Below are 25,968 nucleotides of genomic sequence, written 5' to 3' on the forward strand. Positions count from 1 at the left end.
CATCGTGGCCTAACGTCAGTTTCCTCAGGTAGAGAAAGGACACCAATAGCAGCATTTCTTCGATTTTTTTTATTTCTTAAGCAACCAGTTTTGACGTTTCATTAGCGCCATCTTCAGACTCCTATGCGAGGAACGAAAACGACATTAACAAAGCGTCGAAACTGGTTGCTTAAGTCATCAAAATATTAAGAAGAATTAAAGCTGTTGGTACCCTTCATCTATGAATCACTGGTCAGCCGCAGTCCCGCAACCACATCTGTGTGATGGACCGCGTTCAGAGTACACACATTTCGACACTCAAAACTTTATCAGTAAACTGTCGAAGTATTTGTAACAAAGTTCTCGAGTTAACTGCCGAAAATTCTCACCCTCACATTAACCCCTGGGACCGAGAGCTGGCTAAAATCCGAAGTAAGAAGCTCTGTGATATTTAGCATTTGTGAAACGTCAGTCGGAGGAACAGTTTAGATGCCATGGTAGTTGAAACAAATATTTTCTCTATTAACGCTGAAAATTGGTGTGACACTGAAATTATTTTGTCGTGTATAAAGATCTAGATGAAACCAGGTTAATTTCTGCATGTTTTTACCGGCCACTCGATACCGCTGTGTAAGTTCTAGAGTCATTCAAGGAAAGTCTACTGTCGGTAGCTCGTGGATACCCAGATCTTGCAATACTAATTGGAGGTGACTTGAATCTACCGAGTGCAGACTAGGATGTCTACCGATTCATTGCGGGGTGTACAGATAAACAATCGTGCGAAATACTTTTGAACACGTTTTCTGAAAACATTGAAAACATCTTAGACCTTTTAGTTACAAATAGGTCGGACCTAACCGACATTGGCAGTACAGAAACGGGGATTAGGGACCATGATGTCATTACAGCAACTATGGTAACGAAAGTTTATATATCAGGCGATCTTTCTTCTAGAAAGACTAGCTAACCATTTGTTAGCGTCTCGCTTAGACAATGAATTGCATTCATTTAGTTCCAGCACGATGGACGTAGAGGAATTACAGCAAAGTTTAAATTGTGGTCTCGACAAGCATTTGCCTAGTAAGTGGATTAAGGACGCAAAAGATCCACCGTATTTTAACAACGAAATTATGAAACTGCTGAGAAAGCAAAGGCTGTTACACTTTCGGTTCAAAAGACAAAATGAAAATGACAGGCAAAGGTTAATAGAGATTCGTGCGTCTGTGAAAAGCTCTAAGCGCAAAGCATATAACAACTACCACCGCCAAAGTTCAGAAAAATATCTGCCCGAAAAGCCGAGAAAATTCTGATCCCATTTTAAATCGCTAATCAGGTCTAAGGCTTCCATCCAGTCATTCACTGGTAAGTCTGGTGTGGTAGTTGCATATAGCAAAACGGAAGTCGAAGTTTTAAATTCAGCGTTTACGAAACTGTTGACGCAGGAGAATCGTACAGACATATAGTTGTTTGACCATCACACACAGCCCGTATGGATAACACAGCAATAAGCATCGCTGGAGTAGGGAAACAACTAGTAAGTAGGCTGTTTATGTGTTTGTATGTTGGCAGCGCTATGTAGCGCTCTGAATTAATAACTCTGACAGCGCGACTCCCACTTGGATGTTAAGTCAGCGATGATGGTAGTTCAACAGCAGCAATGATGGAAGTTGGGAGTGAGTAGTCAGCAGTGATGGAGTTTAATAATTAGCAGTGCTGAAGGTTAGAGTTTAATAATTAGCAGTTATGGAGGTTTGGAGTATTAGCTCAAGAGAACGGTCTGAATGTGTATCCGTCATTGACATTTATTACTGATGATAATGCAATTTTTTTGAACTGGTAGTCACTTAATTAAATTAACATCTGCTAAAGACATTGTTTGCTCTGCAACAAAATCTTCCCTTTGCTAACCACATGCAATCTCTTATTTAGCTCGCAGTATTGGCACTTGTGTCGCTGTAGGTCGTGTCCCAAAGATTTTCTGTGAGGTAAGTGACTTATGATTTGTATGGGTTATTGTTAGGATTTCTTCTAATTCAGGGACATTCTTTTGAGTTAATTTTAAAGCAGTCAGATCGCTTTACCGTTGAATATTGTGAGTAATTAATGAGTAGGAAAATTTTGAGTTCTGTTTGTCAGGGCTAATTCTATAGGTCAGTGTTGAAATGATAAAGACTAGCAAAGAGACAGTACGTTCAATTTCACTCAGCACTTTCAGAATTAAATAAAGGAAATTCATCGTACCAGTTATTTCAGTTTAAGTAAAAATCGTTCAATTAAGAAGTTTCAAACTAAAAGAATTGAAAATAAATAAGTCGCCAGGTCCGGATGGAATCTCGGTTCGATTTTACAGAGAGTACTCTAAAGGACTGGTCTTTTTACGTAGCTGGCATTTATCGCGACTCTTTCACCCTGCGCAAACCTAAAAAGAAATGGTTCAAATGGCTCTGAGCACTATGCGACTTAACTTCTGAGGTCATCAGTCGCCTAGAACGTAGAACTAATTAAAACTAACTAACCTAAGGACATCACACACATCCATGTCCGAGGCAAGATTCGAACCTGTGACCGTAGCGGTCGTTCGGTTCCAGACTGTAGCGCCTAGAACCGCACGGCAACTCCGGCCGGCCGCAAACCTAAAAGCGACTGGAGAAAAGAGCAGGTGACTCCTGTTTATAAGAAGGATAAAAGAACGGACAGGCAAAATTACAGACCAGTATCCTTAACATCACTTTGCTGCAGAATTCTTGAACATATTCTCAGGTCCTATATAATAAATTTTCTGGAGATCGAAAAGCTTGTGTCCACAAACTAGTACGGTTTTAGAAATCATCGCTCGTGCGAAGCCCAGCTTCCCTTTCCTCACATGATATACTGCGAGCTATGGATGAACGGCCACAGGCATAGTCTACATTCCAAGATTCCAGAAAAGTATTTGACACGGTGCCCCACAACAGAATGTTAACGAATGTTCGAGCATACGGAGGAGGTTCCCAGGTATGTGCGAGGCTCGAAGACTTTGTAAGTAGGCTGTTTATGTTTTCTTTATGTAAGTTTGCTGTTTATGTTTTCTTATTGGCAACGTTACGTAGCGCTCTGTATGAAAATCACTGGCTGTGCTGTGTGCAGTATGTGGCTAGTTTGCATTGTTGCCTGCCATTGTTGTCATGAACTGCTATAGCTGGATGTGAACAGCGCGTAGCGTTGCGCAGTTGGAGGTGAGCCGCCAGCAGTGGTGGATGTGGGGAGAGAGATGGCGGAGTTTTGATGATTTGTGATACTGGATGTTAATTATGAATATTAAGGTAAATACAGTGTTTGTTCTCTATTAAAATCTTTCATTTTGCTAACCATCCCTATCAGTAGTTAGTGCCTTCAGTAGTTTGAATCTTTTATTTAGCTGGCAGTAGTGGCGCTCGGTGTATTGCAGTAGTTCCAGTAATGAAGATTTTTGTGAGGTAAGTTATTTGTGAAAGGTATAGTTTAATGTTACTCAGGGCCATTCCTTTGCAGGGATCTTTGATAGTCAGATTGCGTTGCGCTAAAAACATTGTGTGTCAGGTTAAGCACAGTAGAGTATAATTTGTTCTAAGGGGACGTTTCATATGTCGACCCTTAGCCTAGGATACCTCACTGGAATCTTCTGATTTTTTTCTTGCAGTTTGTGTATTTAGTGTAGCTTTTGTTTATTGCTAGTGCGTAATTGTAGAGAGAATCTCCTTTGTAGTTGCAGTCTTTCATTGTTGTACAGTAAAACAGTTGTGGCATGCATGTAGCTTTGCGCCAAGTATTTCGCTGCTGCAATTAACTAGATATTATTTTCAGTGCTATGTTAATGTGTTCTCTTATTTTTGCTATTCAAATTGTGCTTTTCTGTGTTATCGTGTGAAATATTCTGACAATAATGGCATGTGAAAAACGTAACACTCGGCTCCAAAGCAAACTGAGAAATGACAGTGAAGACGAAAGCAGTGTGTTGGCCCCACCATGTAATGAATTAACTAATATTCAAAGTAGTAATTTGGTAACTGTGCATAGGGAAATGGAGCGGGCGTCAAACAATGGCGTAGGCAGTGAAACAGGTAGTGAACAGGGAAGCATTATCGATCGATCGGTCGGCAACTGCTCGCCTCAGGAATCCGAAATGACAGAACACAATACTGCAAATACTGTAGACTTCGGTTTTGGGTCCTCACCTTTTTCTCAAATGAGTCAAGACACATTTTCTGCTTGTCAAAATGTGAATGTTGCCGGTGAAAATGCACTGCCAAAAAGCATAGAGAAACAGATTCCAGACACTAATACATTACTATTGCAATTAATGCAACAAATGGAACAAAATCAGAGATAGATGGGTCAAAATCTTCAAAAGTTAGACACAATGGAACAAAATCTTAAAAAGTTAGACACAGTGTGGCTAGTTTGCATTGTTGCCTGCCATTGTTGTCATGAACTGCTATAGCTGGATGTGAACAGCGCGTAGCGTTGCGCAGTTGGAGGTGAGCCGCCAGCAGTGGTGGATGTGGGGAGAGAGATGGCGGAGTTTTGATGATTTGTGATACTGGATGTTAATTATGAATATTAAGGTAAATACAGTGTTTGTTCTCTATTAAAATCTTTCATTTTGCTAACTATCCCTATCAGTAGTTAGTGCCTTCAGTAGTTTGAATCTTTTATTTAGCTCGCAGTAGTGGCGCTCGGTGTATTGCAGTAGTTCCAGTAATGAAGATTTTTGTGAGGTAAGTTATTTGTGAAAGGTATAGTTTAATGTTACTCAGGGCCATTCCTTTGCAGGGATCTTTGATAGTCAGATTGCGTTGCGCTAAAAACATTGTGTGTCAGGTTAAGCACAGTAGAGTATAATTTGTTCTAAGGGGACGTTTCAACTTCTTAAGTAACAGGACACAATATGTTACCCTCGACGGTGAGTGTTCGTCAGAAACAAAGATATAGGGAGGATAGCCACAGTGAAGTGTGATAGAACCTCAATTATTTTCTATATATTCTGTTCAACAGCAATATGGAATACTACCGTAAAATGTAGTCCACGATAAAAGAGGTCTCAGTGATCTGGGCACTTTATGCATTATCCACTTACAGCCCATGTACTGGACGGTGCTTATTACTGGCATGCTTTGTGGCCGTTTCCCAGTCATATAGACATACCGCTACCACAGCGGTACACCGCGAGCAGTCCAGTATCATCAACAGCTTCATTAAGTTTGTAGCAGCACTGCAGTTACATGCCACGTAGAGGTATCCAACACTCATGGAGTCAAGATAGTGCCTTTACTTTCAGCGTGTCATACACAGCAAGATGTTGCCGATCGTTTATGTGGATCTCAAAGCGATGTGTCTAAGGTGTGCAGAAAGTACAGATAGAAGGACAACGTGAACGACAGACCTCACACTGGTCATCCTCGTATGACAACTCATCGTCGTTTGACAACACCAATGCAGTGTCGTTTCCTCCAAGAGTTGGTTCGCAGGTGCCCAACGTCAACCGCCCGAAATATTGAAAATGACTTCTCCTGAGCAACAGGGATTCGTATCTCAGACAAACAGTGTGAAGAAGATTGCATCAGGGTGGTCTTCATTCTAGAAGATCCATGAGAAGTTTCGCTCTGGACCAATGGAACCGATGCAATCGATGGACCTGGGTTCTTGCTCATCAACACTGGACCATTGCATAATAGAGTAATATAATGTTTGTTGAGAAGACCAGGATTAGTTGGCGACCGGAAATGACATGCGTCAGAGTCTGGAGAAGCTCTAGTTGACACTAGATCCATCGATACGTTCATGAAGTCCATCAGTTTTCAAGTGGCAGTGTAATGTTCTGGGCGGTAATACTGATGGGACGGTGGGCCTCTCTAATTCCCATCTATGGCAACTTGACTAGCCCTCGATACCTCCAAGTGGTCCTACGAGTGTTTCTAAGGCCCCACAGACGTGAAGTCGGTGACAACTTCGGGCTAGTCGATGAGAATCCAAGGTCGCACCGTACTCCAACAGTGTCTCGGTCTCTTCAAAGGTGCAACAACTACTGAGTGCATTAGCCAGTACAGTCCCCAGCCATGAATGCGATTGAGCATGCTTCAGTCCTATTGAAGGTAGCCACTACACAGATAACAAGCAAGCAAAGTGTGGAAGGTAGGAGACGAGGTACTGGCAGAAGTAAAGCTGTGAGGACGGGGCGTGAGTCGTGCTTGGGTAGCTCAGTTGGTAGAGCACTTGCCCGCGAAAGGCAAAGGTCCTGAGTTCGAGTCTCGGTCCGACACACCGTTTTAATCTGCCAGGAAGTTTCATATCAGCGCACACTCCGCTGCAGAGTGAAAATCTCATTCTGGACACTGCTATATACATTATGACTTTTGAACACTATTGAGGTAAATACATTATTTGTTCTCTATCAAAATCTTTCATTTGCTAACTATTCCTATTAGTAGTTAGTGCCTTCAGTAGTTTGAATCTTTTATTCAGCTGGCAGTAGTGGCGCTCGCTGCATTGCAGTAGTTCGAGTAACGAAGATTTTTGGTGAGGTAAGTGATTTGTGAAAGGTATAGGTTAATGTTAGTCAGGGCCATTCTTTTTGAAAGTCAGATTGCGTTGCACTAAAAACATTGTGTGTCTGTATTGAGAAGTTATATGAAAAAAGTACAGAAAGCAGGTATAGATAGGACTTTTTGGAAATAATAAAGAACGAAGTGAGATCTCCGAGAAGTAAAGAAAGATTGTTTGGAAAATACTGCAGTAAAACAAACCCTGTCCTTTCCTTGTGTTATCCCACTATGTGTTTGTGTATGCATGGGTATTTGTGTTCTTCCTGTCTTTATGTGTTTATCTGATGAGAGTTACATTGTAAAATTTTTCTGATAATATATTATTTACTTTGTAAAGATGTTTAGACATTATTTATTCTGGTCTGTTTTAATGCTCATGTGTGAAGTTGATGTTTCAAAAGTACTTACTTATGTCATAATTCCTGTAACACTGATGTATACGTTTATTTCTATTCTTTTGTAAACCCTGTGTTACTACAAATGTTATCTGTACTGTTATGTTCTTTAATGATGTATTTTGCAACTTTGTAATTGTATTCTTATATTGTAAATTTATAATTGTATAGACACCAGTTCTTCAAATTAAGTATTATTTCACTGCACACGTTTCTGTTGGTCATAATATATGCACAGTATGTGAGAAGTTGGGACTGTTAGTGCTTGCACGTGTGTTGATAATTCAGCAAGGGACTGGATAACAGCATTGCTGGTTCTAAGGGCATTCCAAAAAAATTGTTTGTGAGTGCACAGATGGTGGTTTATGGACTTGCTATATTGTCCACAAGACCCTTCGATGGTGATTGTGCACCTGCACAGTCGCAACAGTTGGTTGCTGGCCGTCTCTCCGTCTCTATAAGGACTACAGTGGGTCTGCATCTTTGATGGCCCACCAATACCATTACGTCTACAAGGCCCACAGTAGGTCTGCACTTCTGATGGCCCACCAATACCATAATCTCTACCAGGACTACAGTGGGTCTCCTCTGTGATGACCTGTCTACCAATATTCTTGAAAACTTCGAATGACTCTGCTGTGGGTTTGCTCTGTTGTGGCCCATTACCTGTCTGCATGTCAAGAGTCAGCACTGTCTTTCCGTTGGAAGGACAACACCACTTGTTCAAGAATGCATGGAAATCCACTACTTCCGTGTGCATTTTCTTTTACTGCTCAGACTTTGAAAAAAAAGAAAACACTGCAATTTTACCGTGATGGATGATCAGGACTGTCTTTATGGACTCTGAGAAAATTTTAGATTTTGACCAACATTGTATCAATATGTGTGTGCATTTGATTTTTTTGTTATTGTAACTATGAAAAATTTTTTCATAACTGTATTTGACACTGCCCAAAACAATTTGTAAAATTTTTTGTGGGGATCATGGGGGCTATGTAAGTAGGCTGCTTAGGTTTTCTTATTGGGAACGTTACGTAGCGCTTTGTATGAAAATCACTGGCTGTGCTGTGTGCAGTCTGTGGCTAGTTTGCATTGTTGTCTGCTATTGTAGTGTTGGGCAGCTGGATGTGAACAGCGCGTAGAGTTGCGCAGTTGGAGGTGAGCCGCCAGCAGTGGTGGATGTGAGGAGAGAAATGGCGGAGTTTTTAAATTTGTAAGACTGGATGTCGTGCACTGCTATGTATATTGTGACTTTTCGACACTATTAAGGTAAATACGAGTACATTGTTTGTTCTCTATCAAATTCTTTCAATTGCTAACTATGCCTATCAGTAGTTAGTGCCTTCAGTAGTTTGAATTTTTTATTTAGCTGGCAGTAGTGGCGCTCGCTGTATTGCAGTAGTTCGAGTAACCAAGATTTTTGTGAGGTAAGTGATTTGTGAAACGTATAGGTTAATGTTAGTCAGGGCCATTCTTTTGTAGGGATTTTTGAAAGTCGGATTGCGTTGCGTAAAAAACATTGTGTGTCAGTTTAAGCACAGTCATGTATAATTGTTCAAAGGGGACGTTTCATATGGACTGTCTTTACGGACTGTGAGAAAATTTTAGCTTTTGACCAACATTGTATCAATAAGTGTGTGCATTTGATATCTTTCTTAATGTAATTATGAAAAATTTTATCAAATCATTATTGGTCACTGCCCAAAACAATTTGTAAAATTTTTTGTGGGGAGCATGGGGGCTATGTAAGTAGGCTGTTTATGTTTTCTTATTGGCAACGTTACGTAGCGCTCTGTATGAAAATCACTGGCTGTGCTGTGTGCAGTCTGTGGCTAGTTTCCATTGTTGTTTGCCATTGTAGTGTTGGGCAGCTGGATGTGAACAGCGCGTAGCGTTGCGCAGTTGGAGGTGAGCTGCCAACAGTGGTGGATGTGGGGACAGAGATGGCGGAGCTTTGAAATTTGTAAGACTGGATGTCATGAACTGCTATATACATTATGACTTTTGAACACTATTGACGTAAATACATTGTTTGTTCTCTATCAAAATCTTTCATTTGCTAACTATGCCTATCAGTAGTTAGTGCCTTCAGTAGTTTGAATCTTTTATTTAGCTCCAGTAGTGGCACTCGCTGCATTGCAGTAGTTCGAGTAACGAAGATTTTTGGTGAGGTAAGTGATTTGTGAAAGGTATAGGTTAATCTTAGTCCGGGCCATTCTTTTGTAGGGATTTTTGAAAGTCAGATTGCGTTGCGCTAAAAACATTGTGTGTCAGTTTAAGCCCAGTCACGTATATAATTTTTCTAAGGGGACGTTTCAAAATGTGGTAGGGAAGGTGAGTGGCCGACTTTGGTTTGTTGGGGAGAATGGTAGGAAATTGTGATTCATCTATAAAGAAGGTCACAAGTAGGAAGTTAGATCGACCTATTCTTGAATGCAGTTCGACCTCACCAGGTCGGACTAAAGGATGGCTCGAAGCGCTTCAGAAGCGGGCTGCAAAATTTCTTACCGGTGGGTTCCAACAACACGCAAGGGGGTGCTTTGGGGACTAAAAATGGGAATCCCTGGAGAGAAGGCGACGTTCACTTCGACGAACGCTATTGATGAAATTTAGAGAATCAATATTTGAAGTTGTCTGCGGAATGATCCTTCTCCCACCAACATAAATTAGGGCTCGTACTGAGGCATATAGACAGTCGTTTTAACATCGCTCTGTCTGCGAGTGGAATACGAAAGGAAGCGATTAGTAGTGGTACAGGGTACCCTCCGCCGCGCACAGTGTGTTGGATGATGATGATGATGATGATGATGATGATGATGTTTGGTTTGTGGGGCGCTCCACTGCACGGTCATCAGCGCAGGTACAGTGTCTCAAGTTTTACACAGACCAATTTTTTTACCCAATCCAGTCTAGCCACTGTCACGAATGATGATGATGAACAGTATGCGGGCTTGCGGAGTATATATACTTAGTTGTGTATGTAGATCCACAAAATCGCAATTTCTACAGTTTGCTGTTGGAACGTTCCGTTGAAAACCAGCACCAGAATTTGCTGGGAGAAATTATTTAGAGAATCAAAGAAAGCCTTATTTCTCTGGAATGCTCTGATACTTGGCTTGTTTCCTACACTCCATTGCGGAAAGTCAGGGAACTTGGTGAGTAACCTCGGTTTATCGACACACAGAACAGCATTTCTCCAAAATGTCTAAAAATCATTCAATCGTGAGCAGATCGCCACAACTATATCACTGAATCATACAGTAAAAGCGATTGAATAATACGGAATTTCCACCACAAGGACGTCTTTCTTTCCTTTCTGAATTAAAATAAAACCGTTTCGACTGCCAGGCGGCCATATACGACACTGGAAATCGCGGTTCCTTCTCTAGACCACTTTATCATCCTTAATGCACTCCCGCGATCATAAAAGTGTTCTATACGTCCCGTTTATCCTGTCCATAAATCTGGGACGCTACGCCAATTTTACGCCACGTCTTCACTGCCTCCCCCTCAACGACCCATTTGTTTCAGTTTGTTTTGACCTTTCGCTCCTTCCACTTCACCTCTTATGTGTCGTAAATCTTCTTGTCTTCCATCTCGGCCGTCATTTACATCGTTTAACAGTCGCATGTGTAGCTTCAGTCATGTAACTGGGATACGTTTCAGGCACACACTGATCATAAAGCAATTATTTGTTTTAATATGTGACATAAAATCATAAGACTAAGTAAGATAGCCGGCCGCGGTGGCCGTGCGGTTCTGGCGCTGCAGTCCGGAACCGCGGGACTGCTACGGTCGCAGGTTCGAATCCTGCCTCGGGCATGGGTGTGTGTGATGTCCTTAGGTTAGTTAGGTTTAAGTAGTTCTAAGTTCTAGGGGACTTATGACCTAAGGTGTTGAGTCCCATAGTGCTCAGAGCCATTTGAACTAAGTAAGATAATGTATGAGCTAATATGATTCCTTACTGTAACTCAAATGAATCAGCTATTGTTGTTATCAATCGGAGCAATCAAATATCTTCTCTTTTGGCTCTGTAATCCCCATTAACTCCAATGGCTGCTTGTCTAACGGATACATACACTGTCTGACATACGCCCTCTGTAGTGGAGAACGTGAATTATAGTACTTCGAGAGATGTTGTTACCAACTAACCAACTAACATTCCCTATCTCGTTCCTCGCTTAAGGGATTAGGCAAGTCTCGGTGACACGATACCTTTAGAGGCCAATTAGTTAATGTGAAAGAAAGGAAAGAAAACGAGAAATTTTAATGCAGTATGAAGGATCCTCAGTAAGGAAAGAAAACGAGAAATTTAAATGCAGTATGAAGGATCCTCAGTTTTTAACTGACATAAGAGTTTCTTACTTGTTTTCTGCAGCTTTGTCTGTAGACATCACATTTAAGATGCCTTCTCTTTATAGTCTTGCAGAGTAGCTAAATTGTTGACCATCTACCTAAACAAGTTAAGATGTTTCTAAAGTGGCCGTGGCTTGTAAATTTTACTATAATGTTCAAACTCATCCATTAGTGCCAGTGTTTAAGGATTTGAATTTTATTAACAAATATACACATTTAAATTACCAACTGACATATAACGAAAGCGGTACTCTTATGTAAAAAGGAATTTAAAAAATACCCATTATTCTGCACACAATAAAGCTTTTTTGATAACAATAACATTGATAGGTCAGATAATTTCACAAAAAATAACTTTCAAAGCGGGTGGGCAATTTTTCTGCTATATATTTTGATGTGGAATTTGTAACAAGTTTAAAAATACCGCTCTCCCCTGACCTTAACACCTGTAGGTACACGTCAATGCATAACCCGTTTAATTACCGAATACCGACTAAAATATTTAATTTGGCTGGAGAATATATGTGACAATCGAGATACATAATGGTTTCACTTTGCGCGGAGAAACCCGATCATAATAATAATTTCTACATTGTGGTGACTACCTGAACTCACATTACAGTACACATTGTAAAGTTGCTTGTATGTGATCTGAGTAAAGAAGGAATTCAGAAATATCCCTTACCTTACAGTGTCCAATAACGGACTGATTCAGTAACGAATCGTGGTTTCAGATTACTTAAAAGCGGCCGTTACATCGGTGAGAGAGAAAACTGTACTGAGCTTTCCACAATGATACCACTGTTTTGAATATCTATCTCTCAACGTCATAAAAAATGAGAACACAAAATATTTCTTTTAGAATTAACTGCCTAGGTTGAAGATCTTACGACAGTAAATTTTCAAAATTATAAGAGCACCGATATCTGTTAGCGCTGACAGATCGGACTTAGTTAAGATGGAGTAGACACGTTCTATGTAATGAATACAAACGATACTTATATTAATGAGATAACTAAAATGGCGGCTATTCAAATCGAGACCAAGCCCACTAATTCTTCTCACAAAAACTCATCGACTGGTCCACTATATGCCGTACTAAAAATAGTAAACAATTGATTTCGTTAGCATGTTCTGATACTGACATAGAGAGTTACAGAACCCCTGTCTTCTAAAATATCCCTTATTCTTTGAAGAACACTTAGACAGAAATTTCGTCCCAAAAACTGTAAGCAAGAAGAGCCAACTGAAGTAACAAACAGACAGCTCCTTATTTGCTCATGGAAAACAGAAATTACAGTCGTAAAGAGACAGTGGAGACGTATTATTCTCCTTTAGACCAAATATCATTATTCACCGGAGGCGAATTACACAGCTCAAGACTGAAAATCTCATGGTGATGTTTCAATAGTCTCATATGCAATACCGAATATTAAAGGTACACATGCAATAGCATATAAAAACACTGTAAATGGAACTAATACTTACTAAGCGTGCATTAAAATTATAGCAAGAACAGTTTTTTTGTATTAGCATTCACTACCAGTATCCTTTACCTAATTAATCGTTCTTCCTAATAATATTTAATATCAGGTAATACTATGTAAATACTTATTTATTACAGTTGATACTGCCAACGGCCTTGCCGCACTGGTAACACCGATGCCCGTCAGATCACCGACGTTAAGCGGTGTCGGGCTGGGCTAGCACGTGGATGGGTGACCATCAGGTCTGCCGAGGGCTGTTGGCAGGCGGGGTGCATTCAGCCCTTGTGAGGCAAACTAAGGAGCTACTTCTTAACAGAAGTAGCGGTTCAGGTCTCGTAAACTGACGTACGGCCGGGATAGCGGTGTACTGACCACATGCCCCTCCATATCCGCATCCAGTGACGCCTGTGGGCTTAGGATGACACGGCGGCCGGTCGGTACCGTTGGGCCTTCCAAGGCCTATTCGGACGGAGTGGGACAGTTCATACTGCCTGTCACATTGAATTACACGATCGGAATCTGAACCCATTAAGGAATTCACTTTCTGCTGTAACAAGCAGTTAAATGAGACCGCAATTTATAAAGTTTACAGTTCATTACTGTAATCGTTCAATACATTTTCCACAGACAATTTGAAACATTCTTTTAACGAAATGATGAGGGGATGATGTTTGGTTTGTGGGGCGCTCAACTACGTGGTTATCAGCGCCCATACAATTTCCCAACCTTTTGCTCAGTCCAATTTCGCCAATTTCCTGGATGATGATGAAATGATGAGGACAACACAAACACCCAGTCATCTCGAGGCAGGTGAAAATCCCTGACCCCGCCGGGAATCGAACCCGGGACCCCGTGCTCGGGAAGCGAGAACGCTACCGCGAGACCACGAGCGGCGGACATTAACGAAATGATGTGGAACGAGTAAGTTTACAGGGTACGTGTACATGCCCTTTCATATATCTTGAGGAGTAGAGCACGTACGAACATTTCGTTCAGTAATACTTGGCACAAAACGGTGTCCACTGAAACACCGCTTCCAGACAACAAGTACCAGTGCTAAGCTAACTGTGTGTTACAATGATAAGTATCGTATATATGATGTCAAAATACAGCTACACCCCTTATTAGTGTTATTACTTCACTTGTTCCAGAAGGTAACTAGTGTAACCCAGGTACATATTTTCAGAGAGTAATCGCTATATGAATGTGGGCAATGGACAACTGGAGGTTATGTGAAGACAGGTAAGGCGTAAGAGTGAGTAGAGACATCGCGGGTCGCTGCCTGTCTAGATTACCGAGATGAGGAAAATCAGGAACGGTCTGGGGGATCATGGAGTGCTGGACTCTGGAGAAACAACTCTACAAACTGCTTCCTAAAACATTCAGATGATACAGAATACCTAATTGTACTTTTACATTACCGGTGAGTACGACTGTAACTGCAGATGAGTAATTTAGTAACGTTTTGAAGAGTATGCAGACGCTCTTAATTTCACTGCCTTCCTTTTATTTAGTTGTACTTGAGATAACTACAAATGTTAAGCGACAAGAAAGACTATATACCACCCAAACCTTTCTCAGCGACAGCGAAGGAGTTTTTCAAGTTCTTAAACCATAGAAAATTGGAATTACTACGTGTTAATAACACATTTCGTTTTGTTGACGCCGGCGTTCTGTTACCGTCTAGTGACTAAATTTATAGGTAGGTTTGAATTTGGGCTTGAAACTCATTTACGATAAGACTCACATCGTGAAGGCTCTCGTGCTTGAATAATCCCTCCAGCAACTTTGTTACCGCTGGTAAAGCCCTCTTCAAGAGAAATGGAACCAGCAGAGGAAGCTAACAAACTGCGCAGGTGACGGTCTAGCGTACGTATGAAAGCGGCATGTGACTGAAGACTGAAAGTAATTAAGAAGCTGTAAACAACTCACGTAAGTAAAAAAAAAATATATCCGTGCCATTTTAAGAATAAGTGCCAGACTATACGAGTTACCTGCATATCAAATCAGACTGTAAAGGAATTAATAATGTCTAAGGCCTATCTACTTACACCATGCTACACTTAAAGACCAACAATGGCAGTTAAATAGGTCAATTTTAGCACGTTTTTCAACCGTTTTGTGACTGCCTGTTATGGTCGAACATGTAACTCTAAGCTTCAGTAGCGGATAGCCTGTTAGTAAACAGCAATAGTTACAGGGCCAGACTTGTACGACAAAGTGCTGTTGCCTGTAAATACGTGTGATGTGATGAAATTTCTGTATATATTTGATTACATGTTGATAATTAGCAGTGAGTTGCGAAGACTGAATACCAGCTCTAGAGACAGAGAAATGCACAGCTGTACCACAATTAACTCAGCAGCGTGGAGGAGGGGGTGGGGTGAAAGGGGTTGTTGCGGCATATAACATTCACACAACAAGACGTGAAGAAAATCTCTAATCTTTGGAATACGAATCGCTGAACACAATATGGGGTTTACTCGGAATCAGTGAGACGAACCTAAAAAGCGAAGCGCATACTATCCTCATGTATAGGCATGTAACTCAGAATTACTCGGACGTATTTCGCATTTTGGTGACTAGACTTCAAAAACTGCTATTGAAAATAAATCTTGTATAAGAACTCTTTATTACTCTGCAGTAATAGATGAGTAATGCTTATAGCAAATGGTCATCAGTTCTGCGAGAAATTGTTCTCAATGATGCTGGCACTTAGAAGAAGCAAATACCAAATGATTAATGTTGTTTTCAGGAATCATAAATACTCGGTTCGCTAGACAAACAGTCAAATAATTCGTATTAATGAGTTTTAATACAATAAGACAGGATACAATTACTTAACTCTAATAGATGTATCGCAAGCAAAGGGCGACATACAAATGAATCAGTCTTCTTCAGAATAGACAACCACAAGTCTGTGTTACATAGAGATTACTAACGAAGTGGCTAACATTACAGCTGCTGTCGGAGTGTGCTCCACCAGTCAGGCGCAGCGCTTATGTCCTCTTCACGTAGGGGGCGTTGCAGTCGCGTTGTCGCCCTGGAGGGACGTCGGCCTGCGTGCGATTGGCTGTCCTCTTTTCATAGCCTTCTCTTCCCTGTCGTTTCCGACCGGCGTGCCGGCGCTGACTTTATTCCGTAACAGTTACTATCTCCATCGTTTGAATTGTTGCAATGACTAGTGTCTCAAGCGACAAAAATGATAATGGAGGCTGAAATGGTTGAATCTCAGTAGAGTGATGTAGAAACATTACTGCAGTGTACGGCAATGTTATGAAACCAAGGTTAGCGAATTATGCAGAATTTGAGGGTAATATTATCCTTTATTTACTTATGATTGGGATTTGACACCCAATATCACTTGCTATAAGAATTCGGTGAAACATAATTGGATATCAAGGTACGTTACGGATGTAGCAGCTTCCTTGGTCGTCAGGTTGTAACAGCATACCTCTTCTGCTGTACAGATTTGTTTTGCTTTTGTTTTATTTAATGTTATAACATTGAGAATCTGTAAATGTGTTAGATTGAATAGATAACACAAAATTGTATACTCCTTTCTTTGTACAAACTTTGATGTCATGGTTTGGTTCTATGCAAAGTAGTGTATCTATAATTTAAATTCTTTGTCCCATTTTTAGGGAACAAAACTTACTGTATGTAATTGTAATTTCTGTGCGAATAATTTTTTCTAGAAATGTTAATATGTGCAAATGTTCTGTTTTATTTAATGTATTTGGTTACTGTTATGTAAACTGCTGATCCTCACTTAGGGTTCTTAGTTAGTTTGTATGTAAAAGGTGTAGTGGTTCCCCTCGGGAACGTAACTGTGTAGCGCGCGCAAATTGTGGTTGGCCTAGGTGGAAAAGGTGGAATTGATAGTCAGTCGGGGACGAGCCAGCAGTCGGGGACAAGCTACGAGTCGGAGACGAGCTACGAGTCCGTGCACTGCCATGTAACAGATGCATATTGTGCTGGTTCCGAGAGAGGCTTTTCCTGCCGCTTTTCAATGCCTCAGAAGAATGGATAAATAGCTGGAAATATTCTGGAGTTTGTATCAATCATCGCCACCAAGAAATGACACAGTCCAGCAATTCTGCCTGCAATTCCACCTACCAACAGGCAGTTGCCACCACATTGCACAATCATTGCAACGTAATACTATAATGATGTACAGTGAAGGATCAGCTTAATGGATGTGCTAATGTGATCAAATATAAGGTAATTTATATCTGAATTTATGTACCTACCCTGAGTTTTCTCCTCCTCATAACACCTCTCAGGTTCCTCTCCGTTTGAGATAAAGTGATATCCGAGTGTCCTTACTAAAAGAAATTAAAGCCTAGAGTTTTGCTAATTAATGCCTCTTGAACTTAGTAAAAAGAAAGTTAAAGTTAATGTGGCAATAGAGTGAGTTGAAGTAAATGTTGTTTGTTGAAAATATTCCTACTAAAACTGCTTACTAAAGTGCTGTTGCCAACTTCAAAATTAAAAGTTCTTAAGACTGAGGCTTATAAAGTAAATGATCACATTGTTGCCTGTAGTAAATTCTAAAAGGTGAGTCAGTTTCTTGCAATTTTGTCTACATGGTGTTTCGCTGTAGTAAAAAGTGGGAAACCGCAATAATAGAAAACTATATGTTCATGATTGCTAAGTGTTTGTCTCTCTTGTGTATTAGAAGTGCATATTAAGAGTAATGTTATAAAGACCATTCACTTTGTGTAAGCCCTGAAAGTAATAGTGCGTTTCGGTATATTTTATAATTAGCAAATAGTTCATGCTGCTCCAGTTGTTAGCTTCAATCTTAAAACATATGTGTCAGAGTTCATTGCACTCGCGTGTGGCTAAGTCTAGGTTGTGTTTGTCCACTATAGTTACTTATACCTACTTTCATACCTACGTTAATCTTTCTCTTGCATAATTAGGCTGGCGACCGTTTCCCTTATTCTAGAAACTGTATAGGTAGGCAAAATTTTGTTTGTCACTATTCCAATATTTACGTTATTCTTTCATTTCCGATAAGCCACCTCCGTAAGGAACAACACGGTCAATTTAACAAAATTCCTCTCAGAGGGTAACATTGTTCTGTTGCTTTATACCATTATTAATCCAATAAAATAATTCTGTTTTACAAATTGCCTTCAGTTTTGTGGTTATGGTATAACAGTAGCAAACAATAGTGTTATAAGGTTTACTGTTTCATCACACAAAATTCCTATGCGAGCTCTTATACATAGATATAAATACCGGTATATTACTTTCTTAGAGAGCATTTCATTACTTAGTGGGCTCACAGGTCGTTTTGACTCACACTGAGTTGTACATTCAGAAAAATGGGCACTCGTTTGAGCACCTCGCATAAATGGACATTCCATCACCAGAATATCTATTTGAACACAGATAATTATGTACAGCACACTGCATCCACTCCTGAAATTGTTAACATTTATAGATCTCTAAATTATGTCGATAGAAATGTAATTTAAACTGATTTGCATACAGTTGGTTTCAATACATCAGTTACAGGCTAGAAAAAAATTATGTACTATGTAAAAAATTATATTTCGATACTGTAGTCACTGGAAAATAAATCTACCGCTACGTCATTACTCCGCAGGCCATGTGATTGTGTGTACTGTAGAGTGCTTCTAGTACTAAAAGCTGTTCCCCCCCTTCCGAGTTCTACATTGCACGATTTCGCGGATTTCCTCTTCGTGGTCTTTTCGCGAGACGCATGAATAAAATGGTAAAAGGTCCCTGCAGGACCCCCAAATTCGGCAGTAACCCCAGTGACACCCACACTCATTTACTGATAACAAAACCTTAGATAGAGCGATAGGTACCTGCAGGTGAGCAACCTCTTGATACAACTCCAGTACAAGCTGAGTTCTCTTAGGCGCCTAGAACTACTACAAAGTATTTCTCTGTAAAGTCACATTTACAAAATTCTGAATAAATGGTTACCTTTTGCCGTTTAGCTCATGCATGTGTCAGTGTCGCACCCTACCGTGATCACTCCACAGTAGGGTATAAAACATGAGCACTGAAAGAAGCATTTAACTCTGTGCTGTTTCGAATCACTTTCAGTTTTGTTCGAATGGTTTTGAACGGTCCCTAGTGGCTCCACCCTGTGCGCCAGAGCAAAAATTGTGGTCGCACTGTATTCGAAAAGGGTAAGATCAGGTTCAATGGAGTTGCTAGCCCTCGATATCCATAGAGAAGGGATGAAGCGTCAGAGAGGCGTCAGCAGCAACAAAGGCAGGCAAGAATCTGTTTCTCTTGCCTATCGCACTGCAAACAGTTTTCTGCCGCGTTGGAATCAATGTCCTAAGGGAAGAGGTAGTTTCATTGACGCCCCTTATGGCACCCCCTGAGGCCTTTTCGTGTCGATTCTTAGCAGCAATGTGAAATGTCTTCCTAGGACACTCATAAGGAAATACTGTGATTTCAACACTGGGCGTAGCGGTTCTGACGTCCAGCGCAGAGCCGTCAAATGTAGGGTGAAATATGGGTAAGAGGGGCTCTGACGACCTTCCCATCGCGTAACTGGTCCACGGCAGCGTTGAGCAAAATGTGGCGAAATGTAGTGCCAATAGGGCGTCATTAGCTCACTTTACATGAACTTCTGAGCTCTGGCCTTTTTTCACATATGTCGACGCTTTGTTGTCCGTAGCGTTGTCAAGCCCGATGTTGATGTTGCAGAGCCCCTCGCTTTTGGGCCATTACAGAGGTAGGTTGTAGGCATCTTTAGCAAAACTTCGAACTTGCGTCACAATGGGAGACACTTATGGGATTCGAAACAATGATTCTTCAGTTCTGTTGCAAACTGTATTTATTTCCAGCAGTAATGTTCAGCATGATTGCCGTCCTCTAGGCCACCCAGCACACGTGCCAGTGCAGCCGGCTGTGGAATGCACTGATACCCCAATGACATCCATGACGCCCATTGCCTTGGGTGGTGCACGGATGCTGTCATGACACTTCTGCCCCACAAGCAGGCAAAAGAATGGGTGTAGGCAGTTCAGAGCCTCCAAAGTTTTACCAGCTATACACCCATTTGCTTACTTGTGCTCTCCAAGTCATCCACTTGTGTGTGGTAGCTGATACAAGACGTTCGGCACCAAGAAGCGATGAAACTCGTCACCCAACGACAGTCGACCAGGAAAGTGTCCGATGACTAGTAGGTCGTGAGGGCACACCTCCTTCGACCAGATTGTAGACAGCTTTCAGGGATCGGAAATAATGATTCTTGAGTTCCGTTGCACACTGTATTTATTTCCAGCAGGTTGGAACTTGGCAAGTTGATCAGTGGGAAGGCAGGCAGCAGATCTCCATCGTCTAAGTGTTAGTCACGGTTTCTCCGAAACCTAAGAGAACATTGTACGTGAAATTCGCTGAAATTTGACATTTTCTCTTTTCTACTCCATGATGTACTTTGGACTTTCCTGAACATTTTGGTATATAATACATTCAAGTCAGAAAATTGTGAGACCTTCAAATAATATTTTGAAAGTTGACGTGTGACTGTCAAACTTCGCGGCTACGCATATACTGCCACAGTTGAGCAGTCATATCATGGGAATAACACAATCTAGAAGACTGAGAATTACTTTGTTTTGTGCCTACTGCTGCTTCTCAGATGTTGGCATTACGAATAAACAAATCAGTCCTTTGTTTCTTATACTAGTTTTCGTTGAAATTAGTGTGACTATCGGCTATTTTTGTAGTAAGCTAACTTCTATTGACATTTATACGTAAATAAAATGACCAGAAGAACATATTACTTCATAACCAGCAGTGCATAAAAACTATGATTGCACAAGTAGAAGAATGGAGGTAAAAGGAGCAGTTAAAGATTTCCAGCGTTCGCAAGAGGACAGAGGTGTCAGATATGTGAATTACTTAGGCGAAGGAGACAGCAAGGCTTTTATTGCAGTACAAAACAGTAAGCCATATGATGTTCCTACACAAAAACTTGAGTGTGTAGGATATGTCAAGAAAAAGGCTTGGTACACGTCTGCGTAAGCTAAAAACCAAGCTGGGTAACACGAAAATGTCTGATGTCACAACAATAAAACGTGCTGGAACACTAACAGACAAAGTAATTGATGAATTGCAGGAGTATTATGGGAAGGCCGTTAGAGATAACTGTGACAATTTAGAGAAGACGAAAAGAGCTGTGTAGAGCACTTTCTTTCATCGAATATCAAGAGATGAAAAGCCATGTCGTGCTTTATGTCCACCTCCACCAAACACTTGGTGTAAATATATGCAAGCTGAATTTTCTGGCACCCTGCGTGAATTTACACATAAACATTCTCTTCCTGTGGCAGTACTGCAGGGAATCAAACCTATTTACTGAGATTTGGCAAATCCTGAGCTACTAAAGAATTTACATGGGAAGACCCAGAATGTGAATGAGTCCGTCAATAATGTTATGTGGTGCCGTATGCCTAAAAATGTATTTGTTGGTCTTATGACTCTAAAGTTAGCAGAGTCTGATGCTGCAATAACTTTTAGTGGTGGGAACTATGAAAGACTTAAGGTTCTGGAGGAGTTAGGGGTAAGATTTGGACAGACCACAGCTAAAGGACTGTGGGAAATGGATGGACTTGGTGTACGTGAAGCAGAGTTAGCTGCTCAACAAATGACAAAAGAAGCAAGAAAGAAAGGTAGGAGGCAAGAACTGGGCTGTTGTGACACTGAAGAAGACACAGACTATGCGCCAGGGCAATTCTAGTGCATAAAAGACGCAGAATTGTAAGTCTGTGTAAGAATATGTCTGAACTACAGTTGCCGGCCGAAGTGGCCGTGCGGTTAAAGGCGCTGCAGTCTGGAACCGCAAGACCGCTACGGTCGCAGGTTCGAATCCTGCCTCGGGCATGGATGTTTGTGATGTCCTTAGGTTAGTTAGGTTTATCTAAGTTCTATGGGACTAATGACCTCAGCAGTTGAGTCCCATACTGCTCAGAGCCATTTCAACCATTTTGAACTACAGTTTTTGCAATAAATGACCCATTTTCTAAAAACGTACTGATGGTAGAGACATGAAATTTTCGCAGCATGCCACGTGTAAGATTCAGCACATATGGAATAATAAAAATTAAAATAACCTGAGTTGTTTTGTTTTTATGTTCATTTATTTACAAAATTCTGTCACAAAATTGAGTGTTTGAATCAAGAAAAGATAACATGCCCCACAATACAATTTTAGTAGTAATTCTAGTTCTGTGTATCTAGAAAGGTGTATTCAATAATTATGGAAAAGTGTAAGTTGGTGTCTTCAAAAGTTTCCAAGATAATGGCTCACAAAATTAGATAAATTAACATTGACTGGATAGGCCATACAATGTCCCCTTAACAGATCACCATTCCCTATGCTTCAAGCTGCAGGTGGAATGACTTCATGACTGAATACCCTGATACGCTTGGCTCGGTTGTTGAAACACTTACAGCTACACTTCTAATGTAGTATTATAAAAGGTGAGACAAGTGGATTTGTTCCATATTTCTCATCCCATTAGCTCTTTGTGGCTCGCTGCAAGGTTCCGTATCGATGCTAGAACAATCCTGTTTGCAACATGTGAGTTTTAGAAAGCAGACAAGTGCTCAGAGTTCTAAGGTGTTACCTTACTCTTGGTCACACTGTTTGGCGGCGTTAGGTGTTGTATCCACTTTGCCCATGGGTTCTGTCACAAACCCATCCAGCCAGAGTGTTCAGTGACATTCCAACAGAGCCGCCCAGTGGGCTATTTCACTAGCATGTCTGTCCAAGCTGGTCTCAGTTACCTGGCAGCGGCTGCTATAAAATTATAGAAAACAGCTCTCCCGCCGAAATCTTTCGTGCCGCAGAACTTAGTAGCCACATCATGCGTGTAGTGAACGCCTGAACTATTAAGGGGAACTGTAATCCCAATTGTGGATGTCGAGAAATTTACATACGATACCATCACAGAACCGTCTGAGCCAATGGACACTGGTTTAGGCTATCCACTCTGCCCCATACGAGAGGATCATAATGAACCCAGGGTACAATGTTACAAATAGTGAGCTTAGCTTACACACTGTGTCTGATACAACTTTCCTTCACCAAATCTGCCATCCGCCGAAAGGAACTGAGGATGGCCTCAGAACACCCAAGCAGCCTGTTTCACCCCGTGTGTTCGACAGCCACTCAGAACCTCCCCCACACCACAGATGAGACAACCCGAAAACATGTTGAAAGCACAATGACATTTTTTCCCGTCCTGCCTGGCATTTCCCATTACTCATCTGCCGCTAAAGTTCCCAATGACCAGCGGATACTCCCTCTGAACTTGTCCGAACTGGGCACGAAAACCAGCCACTGGTCCAACAGGAGATGCATACTGTACTAACTCAGAAGTGTTACCTGAAGTGACAAAAGCCATTGGATACCTCCTAATAGCGTGTCGGACCTCGCTAAGTTGTCCAGAAAGTTCTTAGAACCAAACGCGAACAATTATGGTACGGTGACATAACGCATTGTCTTCCATTAAAATTTCATGGTTGATTGGTTTAAACTGGCCTCCAAGCAGCCCACCAAAATCATTTTCAGCCTGTGATCGTTTCAGTTGCACCAGAGAACCCAATACACTCCATTTCAACACGGGCGCCACTGTTATGGAGCCACCACCAGCTTGCACTCTACCTTGTTGACAACTTGGGCCCCTGGCTTCCTGAGGTCTGAGCCAAATTTCAGTCCTCGCATTAGCTCATACGAACAGATATCGGCATTTATCTGACCAGGCCAAGATCTTCCAGTCATCTAGGGTCCAACCGATACTTTCACAAGTCCAGGAGAGGCGCTGCAGGCGATGACGTACTGTTATCAAAGGCACTAGCGTCGGTAGTCTACTGCCATAGCCCATTAACACTACATTTCGACCCACTGTGCTAACGGATACGTTTGTCGTATGTCCCATATTGTTTTCTGAGTAATTTCCCGCAGTGATCCTTGTCTGTTACCACTGGCAACTCTACGCAAACGCTACTGCTCTCAGTAGTTAGGTGAAGGAGCGGGTGGTGAGCGATAATGCCTCAAATTTCTTATTCTTGGCACGCTCTTGACACTGTTGCTCACGGAATGTTGATTTCTGTAACGATTTCCGTAAAGGAATTGTCCCATGCCTCTAGCTCCCTCTACTATTTCGCGGTCAAAGTCTGCTAATTCCCGTCGTGTGGCCATAATCACATCAGAAACATTTTCAGATTAATCTCCTAAGTACATATGGCAGTTCTGTAGATGCACTGCTCTTTTATAACTCGTGCATGCGATACTACCGCCATCTCTATTTCATACCACTATCTCATGACTTTTGGCACATGTGTATTAACACTGGGTAGCACCTCGTATCTGATGCTAAGGCATAAGGAGCTAGCGATGCAGCCCATTCCCTCTTTCGCCTTCTACCTTGTGACACGTGAACTCACCACTGTCCGCCACAGAGAAAATGGGCTGGTCATAACGGACTGATGACATCTTGCGTAGCATCGACAGCTAGGTCACTATGGGGTTGCAGCAGCACTAAAGTTGTCCCAGAGTGTTCGAGCGTGCGCGGCAGTCTATGCTTCGTCGGAGGCATGGGTGCTTATTCGAGCATATATTGTAGCGTTACATTTGTATTCACGTCATATACGATGTGTACCCATTTTTTTCAATAAATGTTTCAAATTAACGACCCCTTGTTGCCTTTCTGGTCTTCGAACCCTCCTAACTTTTACTCCTGACATGCGCAGCCGTGAGTTGCTGTCAATTCTCAAACCTCATGATGCGCCCCACCTCCTATAGAAGTTTGTCGCTACATTTCTGTGACATCATGTATATGTTGAAGAACTTGTAAGTAGAAAACAATCGGAAACGTACTTCAACAACGAGCGATCAAGTTAAAAAGTAAGAACATCCTTTAGCCGCATGTGTATTGATAACACAGAGATAAAACGTGAGCAGTAGCAAATCATATAGACGCATGAGAGCTTCCTCAAAAGTAATACCTACGAGTTTTTTAGGTGACAACTTTTAAAGCATTTCAAATAAAAGCAAAGTAATTAACCTCCACACTTTTATTATTCATGTCTACATATACAGAGCCCTCCGCCTCGAGAGGGTTTCGAATTGTGCTGGGTGGTGTGTAATTCAGCTACGCCGGTGAGTGAGAAACAACACGCTGCAACCGAGTTTCGAATTCAAAGAGGTCGTCCACACACGGATCACCCACTCCTTCAACAGGACAACACCAGACTACCCACGAGCACTGCGCCGTCTGCAACAATCCGACGCCTTCGGATCACCGTCATCGGTAATCCTCCATAGAGCCCCTGCTGGGCCGTACCCGATTTTCATCTGTTTCCCAAAATTAAATGGTACCACCGTGGACTTCACTTTGATAGTGCTGAAGCGCTACAGGCAGAGGTGAGGCTGTGATTCCGTCAACAAAGTCATTCTGCAGTGACGGTAACAAGAAACTATTGTCTTGTTGCAAGAAATGTGTACGTCGCCAGGGTCTTTATGTTAAGAAATTAATATGTAGACATGGAGAATAGAGATGTAGATGGTTAATAACACTTGTTTGATTTAAAAAGCTGCAGAGTTCTCATAGAAAATCTTCGGAAGCATTACTTTACAGCATTCCCTCATGTCTAATTTATATAAAATTATTCTTCTTCTCCAGCTGTGGAGTGTCACGAGAAGCAACCATAATACTTGCATAATAAAAATTATCGTAAGCAACACAATATGTTGATATCAATGAATAACTAAAGCTTGATTGACAAGTCAAAGAAATCAGTTTACCTTAGTCTGTAATATGCTTTACAAATAATATAATATATTATGTAAGGGAGGAAACAAAACTACATCTCTGGATATTTTGATACAAATGGTCCCTGAAATCTATTGGCTTGTTACATAGTAACAATATATATTTGGCACAACTCTGAAATATACATACACTAAAAAAGGTTTTGCATCACCTCGGTTCGAGAGTTCCGGAACCTGTAGAGAAAATTGAACAGAGATCAACATAAATATAATTTTCGCCCTTTTTATTGCTAATGAAAACCAAACATAGTATGTTGTACCACCATACAGCAAGACCTTCAGAGGTGGTAGTGCAGACTGCCGTACATTTCGGTACCTCTAACATCCAGTAGCACGTCCTCTTGCATTGA

The sequence above is a fragment of the Schistocerca cancellata genome, chromosome 6 (genome assembly GCF_023864275.1).
Source record: "Schistocerca cancellata isolate TAMUIC-IGC-003103 chromosome 6, iqSchCanc2.1, whole genome shotgun sequence".
Classification (NCBI taxonomy): domain Eukaryota; kingdom Metazoa; phylum Arthropoda; class Insecta; order Orthoptera; family Acrididae; genus Schistocerca; species Schistocerca cancellata.